Here is a 16,716-nt window from a genome sequence, read left to right as displayed (position 1 = left end):
ATGGAGCAAAGCCACATCGAAACCGAATCCGCATAACAAAATTCCAAAACGGAGCGCGGCTGGCACACGGACATCCGTACGACTACAAAGTCAATAAAATAAACACTTTGGCCATCTTGTTTCTACGGCAACCGCGCCCAAACAAAGCCAAAAAACGAGAAGCCGAATAAGACATTCTCGCTTTTTTTTTTTTTTTTTTTTATTGCTCGTCTGTCGCTCTAAAAGCGACACTTTGTGGGTCTAATTGGGCGACGCGACAGCGTGGCGGGAATCTTGCCGCCGCCGCCGCCGCATCATTCCTGGCCTCGAACGCAAGCCGGCGTCTTGCAATTTGAACCCAATCTCTTTAATTAGCAAAACGCACTTCCGGATAGTCGCCAAAAAAAAAACTAAATAACATCGCTAATTAAATACCAGATGGTCACTTTGAGCCTTTTGTTGGTGCCAACGTGTTTCTTCCTTAAAAAACAAAAAGGGACATCGTCGTTGCTTCTCGTACGTGAGCGCTTTAAAATTCATGAGCGTTAAAAGATATGCACATATCAACAGTGTTGTTATTACGTGATGAATTATACATCCGCACGAGACGGAGATGAGTGAAACCGATGTGCACGCCGGTTGTTGCGGCAACCAAGGGGGGGGGGGGGGGGGGCAAGTCGGGATTTATTTTATTACCGCCACGCAGGCCATATCACACGCAATGAAGAGGCGACATGAAATACAATTTAGCAGGCGGCGTTGATGCCAAATGAGTGACGGCAGCCTTTTGCTTTTGCACAAAAAAAAAAAAATGTCACAAGTTGCCAAGACTTTCACCGAATGTCGTGTATTAGGGAGGAAATGGCGGAAAACAAGATGTCAGCACGGATTTGAACGCCGGTCTAATGGCCCAAATAGCAAGGCCACACAGGGAACAAAAGATCACCAAAAACAAAAAAAATGGTATCCAACACCGGTCACTAGGTGTCAGTAATGTTACATTGATAACACAAAAGGCACCGCAGGAAGTACGCTGTCAAAAAAATCCAATTATCTATTTTTCATTTCATGTTGAAATTGTACTTAGTTGGGTTTGGAACCAATTCACCGCAATAAACAAAGGATTGCTATCATGCTAAGTCGCTATCTGCACTTCATTTGGATGCTAAATGAATGCAGAATTGCAGCTGTAGGGTGATATTATGCAGGTAATGTATTTGTAGCATTATTGGAGCTCTCCAGGCATGAAATAGCACCCCTATAGTCAATTTTACACTCCTATTATAGAAAATATGACATCTACGACAACGTATGTACTTCCTGTGGTGGCTGTTGTCTCATTACTGTCACGTTACTGACACCTAGTGGCCAGTTTAGACTCCCGTTTGTGGTACTCACAATGTACTTCAACAGAGAGTACTTCAAAGAGATGGTATGTGTAGTACTCTACATTGGTCACTAGGTGTCAGTAATGTCGCACTGATGTGACAATAGCCACCGCAGGAAGTACTGTAAAAAAAACTTTAGGGGTGTTATTTCACGTGTTGGGGGCTCTAATAATATTAAAAAACTGTTTGGTTTTTTTTATGCTTAAACGACAAAAACATTTCATGTATCACCTTGTACTTTGGTACATGACAAAAAATAAAATAAAAACAATTTAAAAAATAAATAAATAAAAATACAAATAACAAAATAAAAAAAAATTAAAAAAAATTTAAAAAAAATAATAAAAATAATAAAAATAATAAAAATAATAAAAAAATAATAAAATAATAAACCCAAAATAAAAATTCATTCATTTTCTACCGCTTATTCTCACAAGGGTCGCAGGGGTGCTGGAGCCTATCCCAGTTGTCTAAAATAAAAATAAAAAATATTACAAAAAAAACTGTATTATGGAAAGCAGGAAGTGAACAAATGTAACAGTTACCAGTGATTGTAAAAGTACCAGATAAAGGTGTAGGATTTAATAAGCTTTGCTTCTTCCTACTCCTTTTGGACATGTGGAACTGGGAACTGATTATGGGATGCATTCAATTGTAATTATCATTACCATCATTATCATCACAACAATTAACCATGATAGATGATAAACTCTTTTCATAATTCTGTTCTGTCAGAAACAAAAGATATTATATTATTATATTATATATTATATTATGTTGAACTTCTTTGTACGAGGCGTGTTGCGCATCACACAAGTGGAAAATTAAACGACTCGAGGTGCGCTCAATGAAGAGGGATTTGACTTGAAGAGGGTTCTTGTAATTTACCTCGGGAAAAGGTTCAATTCCTCAGCATCCATCGCACGGCTGTGCAAAAATAAGAAGAAGCAAGAAGCAAAGCTTTCCTCCTCCAATGGTGGTCATCTATAATTCATGGCCCACCAACAGCATCACAATACAACACGACTGGCATCGGTATCGTGGTCTCCATGCAGTCCACCTTGAACAGGAGAACCACATCGCCTCCATGTTGAATATTATGAATACAAAAAATAAACAAATAAACAGTTGCGTTGACATCCTGAGTTAAACGCTAAATTGGCGAATTTGAGCATGTGGCGCACAGAGACGCTTTTGTTAGCTCGGGGAAAATCAAATCAAACGGCGCGGACAGCAGGAGAGCCGAGACTGGCCGGAGCTCCCCCCGCCTCAACCGGCATCAATAAATAAATAAGCTCATAAAAAAACACCCCTCGCCACAGCCCCCCCAATGATGTTTCACACATGCTTTTTCGCTCCCCGACGACGCCATGGCGGACGACAAAAAAAGGTTGCCGTGTTGAAGCGGTGGAAACAGGAGTCCAGAACGCTCAGGGTAGCTCTTTAAAAATGAAAAAAATACACATTAATCCACTCATTGCTAGCATTATTCTGCTTAAGCTTGGAAACAGGAGTTCAGAACATCGAGAAATTAATTAATTTAAAAAATTTTATGAGCTTTTTACATGTATTAATAATTTATTAGATATAATTACTTTATATCATACATATTAAATATATTTTATAATATATAAATAATTACATATATTTTAAAAAATCATTAAATATATTTTAAAAAATATTTGAATTTGGAAACACATTAAATATGTATTTTTGTTATTGATTTATTATATGATTATATACAATTATAATAAACTAATTTTTCCAGGTGTTATTAAAAAAAAATTAAAAATTTGATGTCATTTCTTCACAGTGGCTCAAGCAAATTATTAGTATTTTAAAAATAACAAAAATACTAGTTTAATTTCATACTGGAGCTACAATGTAAAATGACAATTAAAAACATTTTAATAAAAATAAATTAATTAAATGAATGAATTGTGAATTTATTTTAATAATAAAATAATAAAATAATAAAATAATAAAATAATAAAATAATAAAATAATAAAATAATAAAATAATAAAATAATTTTAAAAATAATAAAATGATTGAATAAAATAATTAAAAAAATAATAATAAAATAATTTAAAAAAATAATACAAATATTTAAAAATAAAATAATAATTAACACAACCCATGAAATTAAAATAAAACATTATTCAACTTTTTCCATAATGGCATGGCTTCATTCTGGTCCCGAGTGTAAAAGGACGGATACGAGTGAGGACAAAGCGCCAACAGGCCGTACGCCCCCCCCCCCCCCCCCCCCCCCACATGCCAAGCCGACTCTGGCACACGTCCCAGCCGAGCCGGTGATTAAATGCAACACAGCAAGCAGCTTGAGTGACGTCCAGATGTGACATCACGGCCGGGATACCGACAGACATCCTTCCCCCGTCGTCGTCAGCGTGCCTGAAATGCAACACGATGCAGCTGTCTGCATGCTTCCCACACATTCCGTTGACGGTTGCTGCTTTCTACACCTCGCAGGCTCCATTTTACCCCCCCCCCCACCCCACCCCCCGCTTCCGCTGTCTTTCACTTTACACTCCATCTCCCCCATCATTTTCGCCACTTACCCCTTCCTGTGAATTCCCTCCCGTCTCACCTGCATCCTTAACCCCGCGTACCTTCACGCTGTTTTGCCACTTCACATATTCCCCATCTCTACTTCCTCTCCTCCTTTTATCGCCATCTTTCTTTTTCTCGGGGCGGAATAACGGAGGGAGTCCCTTCTGCAGAGAGAGTTCATTAGAGGAGGACGAGAAGCGAGGGATTCAAACGTAGACGCGTATTGCCAGCCTGCTGGAACCCTTCCAACGCCGACACATGGCTACCTTTTTTTCCGAACGCTACTCCCATTAAATTCCACTCTGGTGGCATCCATGGAAAAGCACCCCCCCCCCCCATCCCGGATAATCCACAAAAGGAGCGTGATGCATTGGCAACAAGGGGATGAAAAAAGCTCAAAAATGAAACGAGACACGTGATTTGTTGCCTTGACACCAAAAAACGCCACTCATCCATCCTGTCTGGACATTACCCAGAATGCAAAGTGTAAAGTTTGAAGGTGAAAGGAGAAGGTCAGCAGATGGTGGGTGAGGTTCCACTCCTGTTGCAACACCTCCTACAGGTGATAAGTAAACACAAATACTTCCATAGTACTGGACTGTATAGTACTGGGGAAAAAACACCTTTAAAAAATGGAGGATGTTTATACCGAGAGGGGTTTCTTGGAAGAGGGCATGGGTTCGATTCCCGGCCAGAAAAAAAAAAAAAAATTGCAATTGATGAAGAGTGGGGGGTGGAGCAAGATGTTTTTAGAATGATGCACTGCAGTTATCCGCCAATGTCAACCATAATTATACACATTTGGTTTCACTTCACAAAACAGGGGAGTATTCGGAAAAAATTTAAATAAATTATTATTATATTATTATTATTATTATTATTATTTATTTATTTATTTATTTTTAAAACATTTTAGAAAAAATAGTAAAAATAAGATTTTGAACTAAACAATTTTTAATGACATTACATTTATTTTAATAATACATAATATATATATATATATATATATATATATATATTAATAATATTAAGAGTATTGGGAAAATTTTGAAATAAATTATTATTATATTATTATACATATATTATATTATATTATGATTATTATATTATTATTATATATATCATAATGATAAATTTATTTTAAAATACATTTTAGGAAAATAAGATTTTTTTAATGACATTACACTTATTTTAATAATACATAATATACATATTAATAATAAATATTAATAATATTAAATACAGATAAAATGTAAAAAAAGAAATAATACATATTAAAACAAATTACAGCTTGGAAAGAATATGAAAAATAGTTCAAATATTAAGTAAAAACGTTTGATTCCCCCCCCCAAAAAAAATAAATACAGATTAAAAAATAATAATTTTAACAAGTTAATATATAATTTTAGTAATAGAAATAATCATGTTAAAAACACAAAATGAAAAGAGAAAAAAGCAAACAAATCAATAAAATAAAAATGTGGAAATAAATAACATTAAATAAAACCAATAATTGTAACAAGTGCAACAGATAAATAATAAACAGTGATGACAACAAAAACATAATTTTGCCAATAAATTAAAATTAAACATTGTTACAAAACCACCCCAAGTGGTGCATTCTATTTTTGCCCCAATCGCTCTGACACACCCAACGCATTAACCCCCCCCCCCCACAAGGTCCGTGACCAGCCGACATCCTTGCTAGCGGTGACGCATTCAGGGACACCGGTGTAATCAAGGCCTCGGACTCAAACCAGGCAACTCATCACAACACGGCATGCTGACATCAGCGATTGCTAAGCTAACGCTAATGATCACACATTAGTGGCTCAATTTATACGCGGCCCCGTAGGACGGCCATGTTGGATGCCGGACCGTACAATGAAAGGAAAGAAGAGCGATGCTACACGTTTAATGGAGCTTAACGTGTATTTTAATCTCGGAATAATTTGTGTAGTTTCTTTTTTTAAATATCTATACACGCTAACGCTAGTCCACAATGAATGATTGACGAGCAGATGGGGGCTGTCAACACCTCCCATGTGTCCATCAAAATGCAATCAAAGCAGCAGGCAAGTACGCAGCCCGTGTCACTCAACTGTGGTCCAGCCGTGACATCTCCGACAACGGGAGGGAGATAAGAAGAGCGTTTCATCCAAATATGTCCCCTCTCTTTCCTGCTTAACGGCAACGCCGCTCGAGTGGAGGGAAAATATGCTAGCTAGAAAATAATATTAATAATAATAATAATAATAATAACGTGTGGGAATGCACAATAGTCTTGTAGTTCTGACTGTTTGCTATTTGCTGATATTCTTTTGGCTACATTTTCTGATATTGTTCTAGCTATGTTTGACATTATTAGCTTGATAGCTAATCTAATTCTAAGATAATCCTGCTGGTATTCCAGTTATGCTTGCTAATCGTTTGCTGACATTCTGCTAGCTACTTTGCTGATACTCTTTTGGCTACGTTCTCTGATATTATTCTAGACATGTTTGCTGATATTTTTATAGCTATATTTGCTGATATTCTTTTGGCTACGTTCTCTGATATTATTCTAGACATGTTTGCTGATATACTTATAGCTACATTTGCTGATATTCTTTTGGCTATGTTCTCTGATATTATTCTAGACATGTTTGCTAATATTTTTATAGCTATATTTGCTGATACTCTTTTGGCTATGTTCTCTCATATTATTCTAGACATGTTTGCTGATATTTTTATAGCTATATTTGCTGATATTCTTTTGGCTAAGTTCTCTGATATTATTCTAGCCATGTTTGCTAATATTCTTTTAGCTACTTTGCCGATATTTTTTTGGCTATGTTTTCTGATATCATTTTAGCTACATTTGCTGGTACTCTTTTGGCTACGTTCGCTGATATAATTCTAGCTATGTTTGCTGATATTCTTTTAGCTAGTTTGCTAATATTCTTTTAGCTAGTTTGCTGGTATTCTTTTAGCTAGTTTGCTGGTATTCTTTTAGCTAGTTTGCTGGTATTCTTTTAGCTAGTTTGCTGGTATTCTTTTAGCTAGTTTGCTGGTATTCTTTTAGCTATGTTTGCTGATATTCTTTCAGCTATGTTTGCTGATATTCTTTTAGCTAGTTTGCTGATATTCTTTTAGCTAGTTTGCTGATATTCTTTTAGCTAGTTTGCTGATATTCTTTTAGCTATGTTTGCTGATATTCTTTTAGCTAGTTTGCTGATATTCTTTTAGCTAGTTTGCTGATATTCTTTTAGCTAGTTTGCTGATATTCTTTTAGCTAGTTTGCTGATATTCTTTTAGCTAGTTTGCTGATATTCTTTTAGCTAGTTTGCTGATATTCTTTTAGCTAGTTTGCTGATATTCTTTTAGCTATGTTTGCTGATATTCTTTTAGCTATGTTTGCTGATATTCTTTTAGCTAGTTTGCTGATATTCTTTTAGCTAGTTTGCTGATATTCTTTTAGCTAGTTTGCTGATATTCTTTTAGCTATGTTTGCTGATATTCTTTTAGCTAGTTTGCTGATATTCTTTTAGCTAGTTTGCTGATATTCTTTTAGCTAGTTTGCTGATATTCTTTTAGCTAGTTTGCTGATATTCTTTTAGCTAGTTTGCTGATATTCTTTTAGCTATGTTTGCTGATATTCTTTTAGCTAGTTTGCTGATATTCTTTTAGCTAGTTTGCTGATATTCTTTTAGCTAGTTTACTGGTATTCTTTTAGCTAGTTTGCTGGTATTCTTTTATCCAGTTTGCTGATATTCTTTTAGCTAGATTGCTGATATTCTTTTAGCTAAGTTTGCTGATATTCTTTTGGCTAGTTTGCTGATATTCTTTTAGCTAGTTTGCTGATATTCTTTTAGCTAGTTTGCTGATATTCTTTTAGCTACTTTGCTGATATTCTTTTAGCTAGTTTGCTGATATTCTTTTAGCTAGTTTGCTGATATTCTTTTAGCTAGTTTGCTGATATTCTTTTAGCTAGTTTACTGGTATTCTTTTAGCTAGTTTGCTGGTATTCTTTTATCCAGTTTGCTGATATTCTTTTAGCTAGATTGCTGATATTCTTTTAGCTAAGTTTGCTGATATTCTTTTGGCTAGTTTGCTGATATTCTTTTAGCTAGTTTGCTGATATTCTTTTAGCTACTTTGCTGATATTCTTTTGGCTATGTTTTCTGATATTATTTAAGCTACGTTAGCTGATATTCTTTTGGCTATGTTTTCTGATATTATTCTAGTTATGTTTGCTAATATTCTCCTGGTAAAGTTTGCTAATACTCCTTTGGCTATGTTTGCAGATATTCTTCCTGCTACTACCTCACTAGGGTATGCTGGAGCCTATCCCAGGCAATGGCAGGGCAGATATAGACAAACAACCACACACTCACATTCATACCTATGGAGAGCGAAGATTCGAACCCGGGTCATCCCGATCTCCTGACTGTGTGGCCAATATACCAACCATGCTTGTAGTTATGGTTGATAATATTGTTCTACCTACTTTGCTGATATTCTTCTAGTTATATTTACCAATTTTTTTTTTTTTTTACGTTTATGGGTTTATGCTGGAAGTCGAGCATCACAGAGCCGCCGACTAACACCCCGACGTGTAAACATGACACGTAAACGCCTCTCACATACCGTAAGCTAACCAAAGCGGGCTATGGGGGTGTCATTTATATGCTAATCACGCCATGTGATGTAAAAACACGAGTACCACGACTAAGACTGTCAATTACAAACTAGCATCGAGGAGCGTCAGTACGACGGGCTTGACATTTCACCGCTTCTACGTGAAGAGGAAGTGGACCCGAGCCGATATCAAGTACTACATACAAAAGTAGAACATATTGGTGGTGGGACGTCAAAGGTCAAGCTTAATCATAGCACAGCACTCGCCGAGTCGGCTCAGTGTGTCGTCTTACTTTTCCGATAATTCCCAGGAAGAAGAAAAGAAATCAAAGCGGAAAAGAAAGGAAAAGGTCATTTCGGCGCCAGGTCTGACAGGTTCATGAAAAATTGGCTGAAAAGAAGCCCCGCCCCGCTTCCCACTGATGGATTGAAAAAGCAAAAAGAGTAAATCGCTCCAGGCGGACTAACTATTGATGCAAACTCCTCCCTTGTCATCAGCATTACTCTGCCGGGGCCCCCGCTCATCTTTGGACTGTCGTCAGCACTCCATCCTTGTGGACGCCAGCCAACAGCATCACCCCCCCACACACACACACCCCCACACCCACCCTCCGACCGATCAATAGGCACCGGCGGCTAGCTTTGTCCCCCTTTGCCCCGCCCGCCCCCACTCTTCGTCTCCAACTCCGACACTATAAAGACTGCTGTGTTGTGCCGCTGCTGCATAGTGATTAGCCATTAGCCCGGCGCCGGTGTGTGAATTAGCTAAAGCTGTGTCCGCGTTGAAGGACGAGGATTCGCACGCACATCAGAGATCAACGCCGGGCAGACAGGAAGCTTGTCTGGAGGCAAAATAAAGAAACACGGCACGAGCCGTAATTCATGTACTCAAATACATAACGTAAACGTAAACACAAGAATTTGCTTTATGGGTTTTTTTTAAAGGCTTTGCTACACATCTTAAAATGAATCCTGGAGCTCCTGGGAGACTATGGGCACAAAATGGGGGCAATATCTCATCTCCCTCACTTGTTTGCTTCACCTTTCATAGAAGTAAACAATCATTTTTGGGGAAAAAAAAACATTTCAGGCTTCACTACACATCTCAAAATGAGTCCTAGAGCATCCGAGATGCTGTTGATTGGCACCAAATGCTGCATCTCCTCACTTGTTTCCTTCACTTATTAAACAAGAGACAATGAACTTTGTAGTTCCAGGTGCTGAAGGGGGGAAAAAAGAGAGCTAAAAAGGCTTTGCTACACATCTTAAAATGAATCCTGGAGCTCCTGGGAGACTATGGGCACAAAATGGGGGCAATATCTCATCTCCCTCACTCGTTTGCTTCACCTTTCATAGAAGTAAACAATCATTTTTGGGGGAAAAAAAACATGTCTTCCGAGATGCTGTTGATTGGCACCAAATGAGGGGGGGGGGGGGGGGCGGAATGTTGCATCTCCTCATTTGTTTCCTTCAGAGACAATGAACTTCGCAGTTCCAGGTGATGAAGGGGGGAAAAAAGAGCTAAAAAGGCTTTGCTACACATCTTAAAATTAATCCTGGAGCTCCTGGGAGATTATGGGCACAAAATGGGGGCAATATCTCATCTCCCTCACTTGTTTGCTTCACCTTTCATAGAAGTAAACAATCATTTTTAGGGGAAAAAAAACATGTCAGGCTTCACTACACATCTCAAAATGAGTCCTAGAGCATCCGAGATGCTGTTGATTGGCACCAAATGCTGCATCTCCTCACTTGTTTCCTTCACTTATTAAACAAGAGACAATGAACTTTGTAGTTCCAGGTGCTGAAGGGGGGAAAAAAGAGAGCTAAAAAGGCTTTGCTACACATCTTAAAATGAATCCTGGAGCTCCTGGGAGACTATGGGCACAAAATGAGGGAAATGTCTCATCTCCCTCATTCATTTGCTTCACCTTTCATAGAAGTAAACAATCATTTTTGGGGAAAAAAAAACATGTCAGGCTTCTCTACACATCTCAAAATGAGTCCTGGAGCTTCCCAGATGCTGTTGATTGGCACCAAATGTTGCATCTCCTCACTTGTTTCCTTCACTTATTAAATACGATACAATGAACTTTAAAGTTCCGGGTGATGAAGGGGCGAAAAAGAGCTGAAAAGGCTTCGCTACACATCTTAAAATGAATTGTTAAGCTCTATTGAGGCCGATTATGGGCACCAAATAAGGGACGGGGGAAATCTTATCTCCATCACTTCATTTTGGACAGAAGAGGCGGTCACTCAGTTTTTAAGTTACGGGTATAAAAAAAAAAAGGCTTCACTACACATCTAAAAATGAATGCTTGCACTTCCAGAACAGCAAATAGAAAACAAAAAGTAAAGTAAATGCAATTAAGGGCACCCAAAAATACATTTTATGGATTTTATAAATGCATAAAACAATAATTTCTAGCTTTAATGATGCCTTATTAGCAATAATTGGCAATATTTTTCCAAACTGATGGCACTCGCAACTTTCTTTGGCCCCATGGCAGGTTATTTAGCAGTCAGCTCTAATTGGAACCTGCATTCCATGGTATGACACCATTCATTTTAGTTTGTTATGCGCAATATTGTACAATAAAACAGGATTTCTGTTAAAAACTGAAGCGTACCAAAACAAACAACAAGCTTTTTAGAGTCTCTAAATTAGCATTTAGAGCATCTTAATGGTTTTTAATACTTCTTTACTTAATAATAATAATACTTCTGTAGTAAATACTTATATTATTTAACATAACAGGAATAAAATGTTCCGTGTTTGACCTCCACTGTACTACTTTTGCAACCTTGGCTCTTGACGTGCTTGACACGAACGGCACTCGTGCATCTGCATCCGCACCCTCACTTGGGAGGAACCACCAAAGAACCCCGCAAGCGTCTTTCTCAACCCCAACACGACAAGACAAGACAGGGGTGGGGTGGAGGGGGGTCAATGCCATGCAGTGAGACCTTGGTGCGTACAATCAAGACCCTCCCTCTTCTGCATGATGACATTGTCCATCACTCTGCTGTCAAAGTGCTGACATGCAGTGCATACCCCCCCCCCCCACCCACACTCATCCTCCAATACCTGCACCTCATCAGCAGGATGTATTGCACGCCCTTGACAAACTGCAAGTGCAATCCCTCTACTGCAAAAAAATGTCTATTTATCATAACAAGCATGCCATAAGAGTACCTTGCATATCCTTTTGTGACCCCCCCCTAACTTTAAAACATGACAACTTCACTTCCGGCAAGGTTATATTCAGCCACACAACAGCACTTTTGCATCAGAAGTGATGAATCCAGACGCACACTGGATGCTGGAGAACATTAATACACCCAAAAATGCTTCCACGGTGCATGTGCATGTTCAAGTGTGTGCAACCGACACAGTGCACGTCCCACACACACTCATGACATCACAAGAAAAACGAATGCAATGACTTACCTAAATGAGATCCAGACCACCGTCACAGCCACCGGCGTCTTCCTCGTTTCGCCTTCCGTCCCCGGTGCACCTTTTCTGGGCTCAGTTGGCTCGGGAACCGCGAGTCCGGTCGCCGCGTCCTGCTTCCAGAGTTGCAGGGAGGGGAGCGTGCATTTGCCGGCGGCGTTAAAGAGGCTGATGCATCCGCAGCGAGGATGTGTAACCAAGGGAGAACCGGGTTTCCTTCTTCAGCGGGGAGGAGTGGAGGTGAGAGGGCAAGGGAAAGAGCGGAGAAGCACTGCGGCGACTGTGGGAGCGACGGCACCGGAAAGGAGGCAGACAGACAGCCGCTCTGCCCTCTCGTTCTGCCACGCGCTCTTCTCATTGGGGCGCTCGCGCATTACGCACGCCCTTTACCATCATGTGGTGGGGAGCGTCCTCTGCTGGGTAGCTTTCATACAGCATATTGAATGTTTCTTTCTTGTAAACTTGTTTTGTTTACTTGTTACTTTCGTGCTAGGTAGTCAAGCTAGCGACGTGTAGGTTTCCTTTCAGCCGTTCACTAACGCAGGTGATGCAAATGATTAATTAGAGGTTAAGAGCTCATTAATTAAATCACCTGCCGGGTGCAGAGAAGACCTGCAGTGTGGCTCACGTGTGCTAATCAGACAAAACGACCAACAGCGCCCTCTATGGAATGTTTCTGGGGATGCATGCATTTTTGTAACATCACCATTAGAGGGTGCTAAATAGCTAGAGTTTGACTACAGCTACAAAGTAACGTCAAATTCTGTTACAATGTATTTTAAAGTAAATTTTAGGGGAGAAAATTAAATCCTCATAGAACTTGGCCGTGTTTTTTAAAGAAATCAGCATATATTGTCAAAAAAAACAATGGATGAGTAAAAAAAAAACTAACATTGTGCAAAATATTAATTGTATTTATTGTCAAACAATAAAATGAAATACAGCACAAAATAAGCTCTTAGATGTCTAATAATATCTAAATATTTTTAATATACTTTTTATACCTGACTGCTGTGCCCCGCTCCGCTTTTACTCATGTTTTAACTGCATATAAACAAATGAATGTTGTATTTTAACGTATCTTTTACACTGTTTACTTGTTTTTATTCAACTCTATTTTTCTGTAAAGTGTGTTTGAGTATTTTGAAAAGTGCTATACAAATAAAATGTATTATTATTATTATTATTATTATTATAAATATCTAAATCTTTGGCTATACCAAAGCCAAATTATGGGGCAAAAACCTGTTTATTTGACCATATAAACATTTTTTTTCAATATTATTAACCCCCTGTTGAAAATTAGGCAAATATTACAATATTAGCATTACTGTGTCACTTGTTCTTGGCTTGTGAGAATAAATTAGCACTGTTTTGTGGTTGAATATGGCCTATTAGTAATAGAAACTATGCATTTTAAAGCAAATTTTACATATTATTGGGCATTTTCCAGCATAAAAATGGCTAAATGTATGAAAATACAAATGCAAGGCATTCAGAAGATGCATTCAAAGATGTAATATGTAGTGTTCTATATTGGTCACTATGTGTCAGTGGTGAAAGGGATAAGGTGTGAGTCTGTTATGTCTTATTTATGTGTCTTATTTTCTCTTATTATGTCTACTATATTGGTAGGAGGAGCGTAAATGTGACTATAGGGGTGTTATTCACGTCTAGAAGTCTCTAATATTTCAAAAAAGCGCAATTAGAATATTATAAACAAGTTTTCAAATAAATAAATAAAGCAGAATTAACCGTGATGACTAATCGACGAACAAGATCATACGTTTGTCCGCAGGTTAAATAATTTCTAGAAAATCTATGACAATAATAAGGTCTAATTGGATAAGGTCTGAATGACTATGATATGTAGGGATGTTTCATCACTTGATGGATTTCTGTGCCATTTAAAAAAAAAAAAGCCGCCTATTCATTATCCAATGTCACGCACGGGCTTCTCTTTGCAAGGCTTCTATCAGCAGTTTCATCATCAACAAGCACCAGCAACGCGTGTGCCGTGACACTTCTCATTTGACACATCATGGCGGATGCTGACAGGAGCTTCTTGTTTATCATTTTGTGACACAAGCTAACTTTACAGCAAATAATACAACAAAATGGAACATCCCAGAATTGAACAGTTAGGTATTGTTAAAGGAAAAGCACTTGATTATTACCTGGTCAACTTGGTTGTCCAGATCCCTGTACTCTTGGGAGTATTCCCCACGGGATTTTTCCAGGAATACCGTGAAATACCTTCTCCAAGTTCACAAACTCCCATGCACCCTCAAGGACAGGGGTCTCAAACTCAATTTACTTGGGAGCCACTGGAGCTCGGGTCTGGGTGAGACTGGGCCGCATCAGGTTTTCCCAAAAAAAAAAAAAAACGCATTTATTAAAAACAAAAACATTTAAAAAAAACTTTGCTTTGGTTCCAATTTTCTACAAGAAAAGCTCTGATAAAAAAGCTCTGATAAAACATTCCACTGTATATCTTAATTTATATTTTTCTGCACAAAAAAAGATGAAAAATAAATAAATAAATCAAGAATAAAGAAAATCAATCAGTAATAAATAAATATAATAATAATAATAAAACGGCAAATAATAAAAACTTAAGAAACCACATATAGTTGGTGGGTAGACAAATTATTTTTTTCAGATTAAAATTCACAAAGCATTATTAGAGCCCTGTAGACATGACAAAACACGACTACAGTCACATTTATACTTTTTTTTATTTACAACATATTGCGCAACTGCAGGGTCTTCAGACACATGCTAACTTGCAAACTAGAGCGCTAGCGACCTAAACGGTAGCCTTCAAGTTATTTCCTTTAAACTTAAATAGCCAAAAACTTACCACTTCCACACGGATGGGGAGGATAACTATTAACAGTTAATTAACCTTTAACATGAACATTAATCAAATGTAATAATTTTTTCTGGGTACATGATACCATACAGCATCCATATCAAACATTAAACTTTCATATCAAGGCGGGGGCCTCAAACTAGTGTCCTGCGGGCCACATGTGGTCCGCGGGCCGCGTGTTTGAGACCCCTGCCCTAGACCTTACCGAGACCTCAAATCTGGCTTGATCCGCCGTCCAAATCCTCCGCTTCCTCTGCAACAATGCCACATAATTACAATTTATGCACTTTTAAAAGTTGACACACATTATTATATAACACTTTTCCAACATTTTATCATTATAATCTTAATGACAGACACTTATTGTCTTATAGCACTGATACAAAAAGTCGTATCCCCATTCATAAAGTGTGTTGCAACACCACTTGACTTAAGGGAAGTAAAGTAGCTTTCACTTACTCGTATTACGCAACCAACGATTCCGGGATGTGCCTTGAAAGTCCCGCCCTTGTGTCTGGAACCTGTGCAAATAACACAACATCATGCATTTATAACTAATAGAATATAACTAATAGTAACTAATAGACACCTTAACCTAAATGATTACTATTTGGGAAAATGGTTTTCAATTTGACCACTAGATGGCACTGCTTTTTCTCCCATTCAAAGCATGCAGAAACATTCGCTCACCTTATTTTTTAAGGATAAAAATATATTTTAAATGTATAACTATAGATTTTCAGATCCTAATATTTTTTTGTCATTCGAACCTGAAAAGTGATTTTTTTTAAATTTAAATGACTATAGAAAACAATAAGTGCATGAAAATCTGCCAATCATTTTGCATTTCAGGGCCTGTTAATAATAATAATAACAATAATAATAATATAGTGGGGCTGAAGGGTTAGCATATTGGCCACAGATCGGGAAGATCTGGGTTCGTTCTTCGTTTGGGCATCTCTGTGTGGAGTTTGCATGTTCTCCCAATGCATATAGGTTTTCTCCGGGTATTCCGGTTTCCTCCCACATTCCAAAAACATGCATGTTCACGCGTGATGCTCTGTGTATTTTCTTATACTTTCCACATAGTTTGAAAGTGAATCACCATATCATATTTGCTCAAAACAATGTTGGCAGTGAGTCACCACAAGTTTGTGTGTGTTTGGCTATCACCATGGCAACACTTATGTTTGCATCATGGACACAAACTGTACTACTGCTTCCAAACCTGAACATGGTTAGTGAATTTCCACAAAGTGTAGTTCCTTATTTATAAAGGAATATTTTGTAGTTCAACCACAGCAAACCTGTTTAAAACCTTCTAAATGTCAACATTTTCAACATTATTAGAGCCCTGTAGACATGAACTAACACCCCTATAATCACCTTTCCATTTCTATTACCCAATATAGTAGTCATAATACCAGAAATAAGAGTAAAATATAGCTTCACGTCACATTATCACCAAGTATTGTCTCATAAATGGAACATTACTGATAACTACTGACCGGTGTAGAATACTACTGAGTACTACAAATACTAATGAGTCTTCTGAATGCATTCATTCATTCATTCATTTTCTACCGCTTTTTCCTCACAAAAACATTCATACCTATGGACAATTAATCTAGCATGTTTTTGGAATGTGGGGCCTTTCTAAACATTATTAGAGACCTCTAGACATGAAATAGCACCCCTATAATCACCTTTAAACTTCATTCATTCATTCATTTTCTACCGCTTATCCTCACAAGAGTCGCGGGGGGTGCTGGAGCCTATCCCAGCTGTCTTCGGGCGTAAGGCGGGGTACACCCTGGACTGGTC

The 16,716-nt window shown here is 38.0% G+C and overlaps 1 protein-coding gene across 5 annotated transcripts in view; it reads right to left on the bottom strand.

Moving 5' to 3' along the window:
• The window catches only part of ctnnd2a (catenin (cadherin-associated protein), delta 2a), a 224,416-nt gene extending 212,258 nt beyond the window's left edge, over nt 1–12,158 (bottom strand). For all 5 annotated transcript variants that reach the window (XM_058060561.1, XM_058060564.1, XM_058060563.1 and 2 more), the window contains exon 1: nt 12,012–12,158. The gene's annotated coding sequence lies outside the window, so the exon portion shown is untranslated. The remainder of the gene's footprint in view (nt 1–12,011) is intronic.
• Nucleotides 12,159–16,716: the final 4,558 nt, after the last annotated feature.

Source organism: Doryrhamphus excisus, chromosome 21 (genome assembly GCF_030265055.1).
Source record: "Doryrhamphus excisus isolate RoL2022-K1 chromosome 21, RoL_Dexc_1.0, whole genome shotgun sequence".
Classification (NCBI taxonomy): domain Eukaryota; kingdom Metazoa; phylum Chordata; class Actinopteri; order Syngnathiformes; family Syngnathidae; genus Doryrhamphus; species Doryrhamphus excisus.
The sequence above is the reverse complement of the archived record's forward strand: the minus strand, read 5'-3'. Positions and strand labels throughout refer to the sequence as shown.